Source organism: Suncus etruscus, chromosome 8 (assembly GCF_024139225.1).
Source record: "Suncus etruscus isolate mSunEtr1 chromosome 8, mSunEtr1.pri.cur, whole genome shotgun sequence".
In the NCBI taxonomy this organism is placed as follows: domain Eukaryota; kingdom Metazoa; phylum Chordata; class Mammalia; order Eulipotyphla; family Soricidae; genus Suncus; species Suncus etruscus.
Window position 1 is genome coordinate 54,984,789 of NC_064855.1, and position 12,180 is coordinate 54,996,968.

A 12,180-nucleotide genomic window follows, 5' to 3' on the forward strand; every position below is an offset into this window, starting at 1 on the left:
AGGAAATTGAGAAAAAAAAGGGAGAAAAGGTATTTGAAAGAAGAAAGTGATTGGGGAGGCTATCTGTAGGAATACATATCTTAAGATACATTTTTAAAAAGGTATTAAGCTAACGTAGGCAATATAAGCCTCCCAATTAGGTCTTCTGACATATTCTTGTGGGGAGCGAAAGCCAAGGTACTTTTTCATATCACAGACTTTGGTCTAGAGTTTAATATATGATTTGCGGCATTTCAGAGTCCTATAGTGTCCTTGAGCTGGGGGTTTTGCTGCAGCTAAATCCGGTATCATGCAACCGTCCACGATTTGAAGAGGGTAAGAGGGGTCACAAGCTTGAGTCAGGAGACTTATTGGTTGTGGTTTCTTGCTGAGACACAAGATGAGGGATAAAGAGGGTGTCTTTCATTGAGGAGCTGGATGGTGGTCTGTTGGGAAGGAGGTCGGTCTTGGTCCCTAACGAGTTAAAAACTGAGGGTAAACAGAGTTAAATAAGAGGGAGATAACAAATCCAGGTTGGGATATGGGCGGGTAGAAAGGTCTCTGGGGGTGGAAAGGCAATGTAGAACAAGGGCTCTATGTTTAAGGCTAAGGCTCTGTAGTCAGATAGGACAACTGTATAGAAAGTAACGTTTACATAGACACTGACTTCAGAGATCTATTTGAGTGCTATCCTTCATACATAGTATATTCCATTTTCTTACCTACAAATAGTAAAGAATAAGAATATTTTTGGACTATGTTAAAAAGGGTATATGAAAAAGGTTGAGATAAATCTGCTTCTGCTAGCTGTCCAGGGGTTCTTTGGCTAGCTGTCCAGCCCAATGCCCACCACATGCCAGTGCAAGGGACCAAACTCCTGGTGTGCAGCTTCTCCAGGCCCAGCTCTCACCTCTGTAGCTTGTGAATGAATGGATAGGGGCGGAGTTTTGCTCCACCCCATCCCATTCCTCCAAGGCCCAGGTTACCAGATCAGGCCAGGAAGACCCTCTGGCGTGGGGGAGTCTGGGTCTCCAGACTGACTGGCAGTCCGGGGGTTGAGAAAGAAACTTTTTTTGTTGGTTTGTTTTGGGTTTTTTGGGGGCCACACCCAGTGACGCTCAGGGGTTATTCTTGGTTATGCTCTCAGAAATTGCTCCTGGCTTGGAAAACCATATGGGACACTGAGGGATTGAATTGCAGTCCGTCCTAGGCTAGTACCGGCACGGCAGATGCCTTACCGCTCTGCTCCACCACTCCGGCCCAGATACTTATTAAAAAAAACTAAAAAGATAAAATTAATGAACAATTATCTTTCTTACACCTTACCAGACACAAAAAATAATTTAGTATAATATAATAGATTTCAGAAAGAGCCAAATAACACAGATTCTTACACTGAAGAAGTATTATGTAAGTTGCAATTTTACAATATAGTAATGAAGTTTTCAACAAAAACATACAAAAGACTTTAAAGACTTGTAAAACCATAGGTGTGTGTGTGTGTGTGTGTGTGTGTGTGTGTGTGTGTGTGTGTGTGTGTGAGTGTCTGTGTACAAAATTCCACATATTTGAATAAGTACTCTTCTGCTGGTTTGCCATCCTGGTCCCCAAAATATTCCAAAGAGAAAAAATAATTCAGTGAAACTCAAATTTGAGGCAGATTTTGAATTTATCAGACATAATTTATTTAATAATAACATTAAAAATTAAGAACATCATAAAAATTTTAACATGTAAGAACAGTTGGATAATTTAAGTAGAGTGTTATTTATTAGAAGGAAAAAAATAAAACGCTAGAAAAGTTTTAAGTGTCAAAATAGAATAATTATTTTACTCAGTAATAGGGAAATCAGTAAAGAAAAAAGTAAGTGATTATAACTTGAAGTTAACACTTCTCATATATGCTACATGCTTTTAAAATAAATTTTATTCATTAAATAATTTAAATATTTTTATTGATGTACTATTTTGGTTTCTTCAATAACCTATCAGCTAATATAAATAGTCTCTAATTTCAAAAAGGAAACTTAGTGCCAAATAAATTAAAATAACTTGACATGTATAAGAGGAATGTCAGAGTTAAAAAAAAGTTTTACAAATTAGGCACTGTGAATTCAAAATTTGTACTTTTAAAGCCTTGACTAACACCTTTAATTTCAACTACTTAACAAATATCTTTGTAATTGGAAGCTAAATACATTCTTTCTGAGTTGTTCCCCTATTATTACTCTCATGTGTAAAGTGATACTAAGTAGTGTGATTGCTTTTGAAGGACTCTAAAGACTCAAAAATATAAATTTGGGCAGATAGTACTACAGAATGTAAGGTACTTGCATTTTGTTAGTGTTTTATATATTTAAACACTTTAACTGTCTCTTTAAATGCATCATAATGAAAAAATCTAAAAGCTTATATTGAATTAAAATTTAGAGTTACATTTACTTTTATTTATTTGTTTGTTTGTTTGTTTGTTTTGGTTTTTCAGCCACACCCGGTGGCTCAGGGGTTACTCCTGGGTATGTGCTCAGAAATCGCTCCTGGCTTGAGGGACCATATGGGTACTGGGGGATCGAACCTTGGTCTGTCCTAGGCTAGCACGGGCAAGGCAGATGCCTTACCACTATAGAACTCTTATGAGTGTTTTTATTTTATTGTTTTTTGGACACCTTACCACTGTGCCACTGCTCTGGCCCCTGTTTAAAGTAATTTAATGATATATATACATAGATGATTCATTTTTAATTAAACATACTTAAAACTTGGCAATATATACTGATAAAAATAAATAATAATAATAATTTCTAGGTTTGGCTAGGTATGAGATATGAGAAAACTCTTTACTTATGTATATGAGAGCACAGGCTCAGGGTGTTTTGTCAAGCATATTTAGAAAAAATATTCTTATAAGATGTGATGTGTTTTATAAATGTTAATAGCAATATATAGTGAAAGAACTATAATAATAACATCTCTAAAGAAATATGTGTTCTTAGTTTATCCTTTCATTTAGATTGATTTCTATAATGCTCAGAGCAATATAAATAATTTTACTATTTCTCACAATTCATATGCAAATATTAGTATACACCAATCTTGCTCACTAGAGCATTGAATAAAGCTTTCTTTTCTTCCGTAATTTTATTTTTTTATTTTTATTTATTTTTTGCTTGTTGGATCACACCCGGTGATGCTCAGGGATTACTCCTGGCTATGCACTCAGAAATCGCTCCTGGCTTGGGGGACCATATGGGACACTGGAGGATCGAATCACGGTCCACCCTAGGTTAGCATGTGCATGGCATATGCCCTACCGTTTGTGCCACCTCTATTTTGCCCAATTCTTATTTTCTGATTTTGGCATGGTGTGTAGGTGCTAGAAGAGTTTACTATACCATTGAAGTCTTTATTTTAGAAATACACTATTATTGACACATTGATTTGAAAATTTCAGTGGTGTTGAAATAGAATAAATAATTGAAAACTACACAATGTTCAAACAAAGCAATAGCATGGGAAGATTTGGGGAATATGGAAAGGTATAAAAAAGCATAGTTACTGGAGAGGGGAGGATGGTAGCCTTTATGCACTGGATCTAGTTTTGATATCTGACATCTCTTATGGTTTTCCAAGCACTGCCAGGAGTAATTCCAGAGGGCAGAACCAAAAGTAACCCTTGGGATTTTCTGTGCTCCTAAACAAAACAAAACCAAAAAAGCAAGGAAAGTATAACATAATATTATATATTTTAATTTTTGTTACCATGAGATAAAAATACAGAATTTTGTTTTTTGTTTTTTGGCCACACCCAGTGATGCGCAGGGGTTGGGTACTCCTGGCTATGCGCTCAGAAATCGCTCCTGGCTTGGGGTACCATACATGACGCCGGGGATCAAACTACGATCAGTCCTACGCTAGCACAAGCAAGCAGATGCCTTACCTCTAGTCGCAGTGGTCCTCAGACTATGGCCGCGGGCCACATATTGTATTTGTATCTGTTTTGTTTCTTCATTGCAAAATAAGATATATGCAGTGTGCATAAGAATTCTTTCAAAGTTTTGTTTTTACTATAGTCAGACCCTCCAATGGTCTGAGGGACAGTGAACTGGCCCCCTGTTTAAAAAGTTTGAGGACCCCTGCTAGTGCCACCACTCCAGCCCCCAGATACAGAATTTTTTATGATTGAGTTTTAGTTATATAATGTCCAACAGTCATCCCTTCACCAGTGCACGTTTTCAACAATCAATATTCTCAGTTTGCTTCCTGTACACACACACAACCACCCAGCCTCCCTTCTGCCTGCCTCTATGGCAAACATTTTTTGGTGCTCTCTCTCTTTTTCTCTCTTTCACTCTTCCTTTTTATCCCTTTTAAACACTGGTTTGCAATACAATTACTGAAGAGGTATCATGCATCTCACTTTACCTCTTTTCAGCATAAAGTTCTTGTCCAGAATGTTCATTACAATTACCGTATTTTTCTGGCGTATAAGACAACCAGGCGTATAAGACAATCCCCTAATTTTGCAGTTAAAACATAGGTTTAGGCCTATATTCGCTGTATCAGACAGAACGTTCCTGTGCTGCATGTGTTCCTGTGCTCATGTACCACAGTGAGCCAATCACAACAAGCAAAGGTTCAAAGGTTATACTGTAATAGACTTTCTCTCTGATTCTGGCCAATCTGAGCAGGCTTTTACAGTGTAGATTTGGGTCCAGAACATTGTCTAATTTGCATGCATAAAAAGCCTGCTTGGATTGGCTGAGTTAGAGAGGCGGTCCGGGTGGCCTTGCAGTGATTGGTGCAGGATCAAGTTGGAAAATTCATTTTGTGGCAGCAATATTCAGACAATTTTTGTTTAGTGGCATATTGAAATATTTTTCGGGATATACTCTGCGTTATAAGAGAACCCCTGATTTTCGGTTGACTTTTTTTTGTCTCAAAAGTTGTCTTATACACTGGAAAATACACTAATATTGTTGTGCAATTTTTAAATATACAGTGAAAGAACTATAAATATATCTGAAGAAATTTATTTTTTGGAGTTTTTTCTTTTCTTTATATATATTTTAGTATAAAATATTTTATAATAAAAATAAAATATTCTTTAATACTTGCATTTACTTCTCATTCATGGTTATTAATGTACTAAAAAATTTAGACAGAATTTGTAATATAACTGGCTACTATGACTAAAAGAAAAGCACAAATAATCAATTCAAGACAATCTAAATATTCTTCCAGATCCAAATTCTATAAAAATACCTTTCTAGTGTTCAACAAACACAGATGAGGAGACAAGCCTCAAAGACAATAATGAGAGTGAATCTCAGCCCTCTGTTGTGACATCATTTTGTTTTAATTATAATTTCATCATTATTTTCACAATTTACCAAAATGACACTATTCCTTCTGCAGACTTGAAGACTTGTTTTGTTTTGTTTTTTTTTTTTTTTTCAGTGTCCTCAACAGTCCCTTTACAGAGGAGAAGAAGAAAAAAAACTCCAGAGAGATTAGTATGTGGAAGACACAAAATCGAGTCATTCTTTGTTATAAAAAAATTTCCTGGAACTAAGTAGAAAATGTGTTTATGGTTCTTTATTTGCCATGCTCACAACTTCTTAGTACAACTATATATGTCCTCTTTCCCCCTCCCAAGACTTTTGAGTACTGTTCATAGAATACTTTTTCTCCAAGAGGATGTGGAAACATGTAGCAAATACCTTCAAAGCACAGCTTTCTATTTGTGAGCTTTGATAAATCTGTTATAGGTTTATGAGGATTGTAACAAAACTCTCCAAGTTCTTCAAGTTCTTTATTAAAAAAAAACTGTTGTCATTACATCGGACTATTTCACAAGCATTGTTTTTTTCTGTGTGCCATAATGTAAGAAAGTGTGTGGGAAAGAACTGCTTGAAGAAAGTTAAGTTTGGAAGTACTCTACAAGGATAATTGCAAGCTGTAGAGGCCCAGGAGTTTAATGTAATGAGAAATAGTTAAAGTATCCTTTTTTAGACCTTTGGATCACAGAAATTTTGAGTAATTAACTTTAATGTAATGAGTCTTTATAAATGAGAGGGCAATGATAAATGATCACTTAGACTGAAGAGTTCTTTGAGTCTGTGGACATGTAACATTGATTGCAAGAACTAACATAAAATAAACTTGTGAGATTGGATGCCACCAGATAGAGCTCTTTGTACATTTTTGACTTGTTTTGGATTATAAATGTTACCCAAAGAATACTTTTAGGCCATTGCAACAAGCTTTCTTATGTCATTAATATCACTCATTTGATTAAAGCAGATGTATGCCAGGACTTATTTCAGAACACAGCTTACCTTCCATTATGTTCAGTGATATGAAAATCTCAGAGAGAAATAAAATTGAATAATTCAGATTAGAATTGCAAATATACATATGATTGATTAAATGCAATGTAAGAATAATTTTAGCAACTTGATTTCAAAGATCAAGATGAAGAGCCAGAGAGATAGTATAGTAGTTAAGGTGCTTGCCATATGTGCAGCTCATCCGAATTCTATTTCCAACAGCCTGAACTCTATCAGAAGTGATCCCTGAGCACAGTTTAATGTAGTTTACACATCCTCCAAATAAAAGAAAGAAAACAACATAAATAAAGCAACATTATATGTGCTGCCAATGCTTTAAGTCTATTTTTATGGCAAAATAGCTTTTTTTAAAGAAATTTAGAGAAATGTGAGGAGAAAGATATGTGTTCAAGGAAGAACACAGGCTTCTCCAGAGGGTAAAAAGCTTAAATCTGTTTTTATTAAAGGCTTTATCTATTTAATAAAGAGAAAAGAATGTTTTACCTCCTGAAGATGATTTTAACTTCTTTCATCATTTGTCATTATATTGTACCAGTTCAATCATCTTTAAACATAAATTCATATAAAAATTCCTTGAAAAAATGTTAATTTATCAAGTTTTACTAGATACAGGAGAAAATGAGAAAAATTATACCCAAATAATGTTTGCATGAAATCTATAGCACTTCTCTTGCACTAATCTTTTTGTTTTTTTTGGGGGGGGGGGTCACACTCGGCAGCGCTCAGGGGTTACTCCTGGCTCTATGCTCAGAAATCACTCCTAGCAGACTCCGGAGACCATATGGGATGCTGGATTAGAACCATCAATCTTCTGCATGCAAGGCAAACACCCTACCTCCATGTTCCATGCTATCTCTCTGGCCCCTCTTGCACTAATCTTAGCAGAAAAATTAAATTGTTTTAACACATCTCTATCTTTGGTATAATTGCTCTTTCAATGAATAGGCTAAGTCCTGGCAATCAAACATTGTCATGAGCCAATCAGGAATATTTAATGTAAGAGGGACATTGGTGGGGCCAGAGAGATAGCATGGAGGTAAGGCATTAGCCTTGTATATAGAAGGTTGGTGGTTCAAATCCTGGCATCCCATATGGTCCCTAGTGCCTGCCAAGAATGATATCTGAGCATAAAACCAGGAGTAACCCCTGAGCGCTGCCGAGTGTGATCCAACCCCCCCAAAAAAGAGAGACATTGGTTTTTAGAGCGAAATGATATTAATTCTGAATGTTTTCTCACTACAATATTTTTGACAAATGGCATGCACATTTAAAAAGCAATATTATTATTAATGTAGTGATAGTTTATGCGAGTGAAAATGATTATATGTCTTAGGAGTACAATATTACTACATCACAACTATCACCAAAGAGTCAATTTTCCTTGACTGTTATTCATAAGATCCTTCTCTTCCAATTTCCCTTTCTTATGTAACCTCAGTTTTGTGTCAGAATCTAAGTTTGTGTCCACTGGAAATTATCAGTTTTTTTCATTGTTTTTATATACACCTATGAGTGAGATTATCTAGTATTTGTTTTTCTTCCTTATCACTTACTTCACTATTATATATGTTGGTTACATTTTTAAAAATTTTTACTGCAAGGTAATCTTAGGTGGCCCATAGACACAGCTTTTGCTAGCATTGAAACACAATGTGAAAGTTACTAAACATAGTACTTCAGCTTTATTCATTCATTACTCATGAAATTAGATCTTAGTTTGAAGCTAATGTCTTACTTTTATTTTTGACTTAATGTAATTATGGAGAGGTATTAAATGCATATATATGTTGGTCATAGATTTAAATTTTAATAAAATATATACTTGTTTTCAATTCCATTCCTATGACTCATAGTATTACTAATTTTATTCATAATTATTCATTATATATTAATTTAAATGTATTACTTTTATTAAAACATCACAATTGCTTACATCCCTTATTTCAATTTTTATTCATGTGATATTAACACATTGGTAGATAGCATAGCATATGTATCAAGAATGCTATTTTACCTCTCTTCATAAATAAGTTTATACAGCTTAGCCAATAACATAGTACAGAGATCTCTCTTCACTGTCCATTGAATATTTTACACAATTGATGCCCCAATATGCTCTCCACTATGGTAACCTCAGATGATCTAAATACTAGGATTAACAATGAACTTGTATTATATGTTCTCTTGTTTTTGTTTATTTATATCCTACTTATAAGTAAGATCACTATGTTATATTCTTTCTCAATTTTTATTATTTTTTATTAAAGCACCATGAGATATACAGTTACAATATATAGTTGTTCATGATTGAGTTTCAGTCATACAATATCCAACACCTATCCCTTCTCCAGTGCATATTTCCTGCCACCAATGCACCCAGTTTCCCTCTCACCCTCTCCTATTTTGCTTGCATTTTGCCTCACCCTTCTTTTGCCTGCCTTTATGAAAGACACTTTCTCCTCTTTCTCTTTCTCTCTTTTTTCTCTTTCCTTTATCCTCTTTTTCCTGTCTGCTGTCTCTCTCTTTCTCTTCCCCTTTTACCTCTTAGGCACTATATTTTGGAATATAGTTACTGAAGGGGTATCATACATATCACTTCATTTCCGGTTCTCCAGTGTGATCATTTCCAACTACTATTGCCGATCCCTTTTCTGTCTTAACTGCACTTTCCACCCATCATTTCTATTTTATTGGGGTATTATTTTTATACTATGTAGTTTTTATACCATATATCATGTAAATGAGTATGATCATTCTATGTCTGTCCATCTCCCTCTGATGCATTTTACTCAGCATGTCTATCTGGGTATAAGCAAAATTTGTGACTTAAATTTATTTTCCTAACAGCTGTGTAGTATTCCATTGTACAGATGTACCACTGTTTTTTTTATTAACTCATATGTTCTTAGATACTTGGATTTTTTTCCTGATACTGATTATTGTGAATAGTGCTTCAGTGAACAAGAAATTTATATGCCTTTTGCTCAGTGTATTTTGGGGGCACTATGGTACAATCCCAGTTCATCTATGTTCAAGGCAAATCTATACAAAGTAGATAGTCTGCCTATATGTATGCACATAAATGGTTCAATTGGTCCAAAATTTATAAAGGATATTTTTATAGAAGTGAGTTTGGAGGGAGAGTACAAAATTTAATATACAGCGTTATTAATTTTGGAGTAAATTATGCAAAACTTATAATATATAAATATTTATGAATCTTAATGGTGTCATGTATAAGGAAATGTATGTTACTCTAAGAGCATAATATAGAATACAGTTGTTACCCAACAGATTAAACTTTAGGAAACATCATTTTATTCTTGTTGATCCCTGATGATTTTTATGTAATAAATTATGTTCAAAATAGCCATTTATATGATAAAAAGCCATTTATAAGATAATAAATGAATTGCTTCTACAGTCATACATGTTATATTGTTCTTTGGTTTAACTGTCTTATTTTATTATGCTAGCATATTACTTTTCCTGTCAAATGATTTAATATGTAATATTCATTGACTCATGATTAAGCTGCAAATTACCTTGAAAAAGTAAAGGACCATATGCAAATATTCTATCACTATTACAAATGAACAGCTGTTCACTCACAGATGCAAACTATGCATATGGTGTCTTTCTCATCACTTAAGGACTGGTGTTGGTTTTGATTATTTTGTTAATTGTTTTGTAAATAAAATTGCCAACTGTCCATCTTCAATTTGATACAATATTTGAATCTAGAAATTGTGTAATTTCTAAGTATTTTTTGTTACAAAAGAAAATAAAATCAAAGTTTACTTGTCTTTATGTGATTTACCTTGCAAGTGGGATATATAACATTTGTCATATGTTTCTATTTTCTTAGTGGACCATTGATATGAAGACTAACTTAATTGAAATAAAGTATATTTAATATTGGGGCCAAACTGGTAGCACAAGTGGTAAGGCATTTGCCTTGGACAAGCCATGGTTCAATACCCTGGCATCACATAAGTCCCCTAAGCCAGGAGCAATTTCTGAGCGCATAGCCAGGAGTAACCCCTGAGCATCACTAGGTGTGGCCCAAAACCCAAAAAAGAATAAAATAAAATAAAATAAATTTTTATATATATTTATATTTAATGTGAAATTCACTCTAAAAGCTCCTGAGAATAACTATATTACTGAACCTCAACATGTTAATATTATCCACATTATGGTTACCATAATGTTTGCTTACTAGGAAAGAAACCATGCAATTAGTTTTTAATATTATATGCCTTTATTTACTGAAATCATTTGTTAAGTATTTGTTAAATATTAAAATAAAATGGATTAATAGTTACATCATTAAGAATATATGATGATGAAGTAAATATATGTATGAGTTATTTTGATGTTTTATGCTAAGCTGTGATTCTGACAATGAAATAAATTTTATAGAAATTAAATATAGGCATTAGATAGGCAGATAAATCTACATGCAAAAGCTAATATTTATAGAGGAATTAAAATATTGCCATTATCGAAAAGAATATCAGGAAGTTTACATTCCCCAGTGGTTAATGGTCAGATGTCGGATATGTGTGAAAAATATGTCAACTCCCTGGATTAAATGAAGAAATTGAATCTAATTCAGAGATCAATAGAATATCATCTATACACTAGTTGTTGACCCAAATAGAGAGTTGACCTCCCAAGACTCCTATAAATCTTCAAACTTTATTGCAAAACTAATTAGAAAGAACATAAAATTAATTTTATTAAAAAAAAGAATAAGAAATACAACCCTTTTTAAAAAAAATTGCTGGTCTGTTTTCTTTTCTATTCTTTTCTCTTCTTTTCTTTTCTTTCCTCTTTTTCCATAGCTGATGGTTTTGGTTTTTAGCTTTTTCTGTTTGTTCTTTTTGTAATCTGGTTGATAAACCCTTGTTTTTTTATTTCTGGTTTGTCTTGTTTTACTACCTTTTTCTTCTTTTTTTCCCTTCCTTTTTCTAAATGGATATTTATAACACCTAGACGGACTCCTCCTAGTTTTTCTCTTTTTTTGTATGCCTTTTTTTTTCTCTTTTTTTTTCCTCTTCCCCCAGATGGTATCAAGGCCAGACAGTAAAATGTTCATTTGGTGGAAATAAAAACTAATCAGACATGAATACCAAATCCAACAGAATCAATACCCAATCTACAACAAGCTGTACAAGGGGGGGGGGAACAGTGGCACTAGCATTATGGGGGTAAAGGAAGGAGATGTGGGATGCTTGCTAGGAATGGAGTGGAGGGAGGACAACACTGGTAGTGGGAATGCCCCACATTCATTGTCACTATGTGCCTCAAATATTTCTGTGAGGGAATTGTAATTCACTTCGACCACAATAAAAATTAAAAAAATTAAAACAACAATAAAAATAAGAAAAAATAATTGTATCCAAACTCATCAACTTAAGGCCTTTCCCAACAGTATGGGTCTAATGTTTTCCTCAAGGATGTGTCACAGTAACATCTGATTACTCTAGAACAGGGGTCCTCAAACTTTTTAAACAGGGGGCCAGTTCACTGTCCCTCAGACCATTGTAGGGTCTGACTATAGTAAAAACAAAACGTATGAACGAATTCTTATGCACACTGTATATATCTTATTTTGCAATGAAGAAACAAAACAGATACAAATACAATATGTGGCCCGTGGGCCATAGTTTGAGGACCACTGCTCTAGAATACTAGAATTGTATCTAGTAATGTTCAAGAGTCCATGTGATGCCAGTGATAAAATTCATGGCTTTCTACATGCAAGACCTGTGATTTAGAATATTAGTTATTATCCTGGCCCCTAAATTCTATTTCAAAAAAATTAATAATGTCACTAAAACCT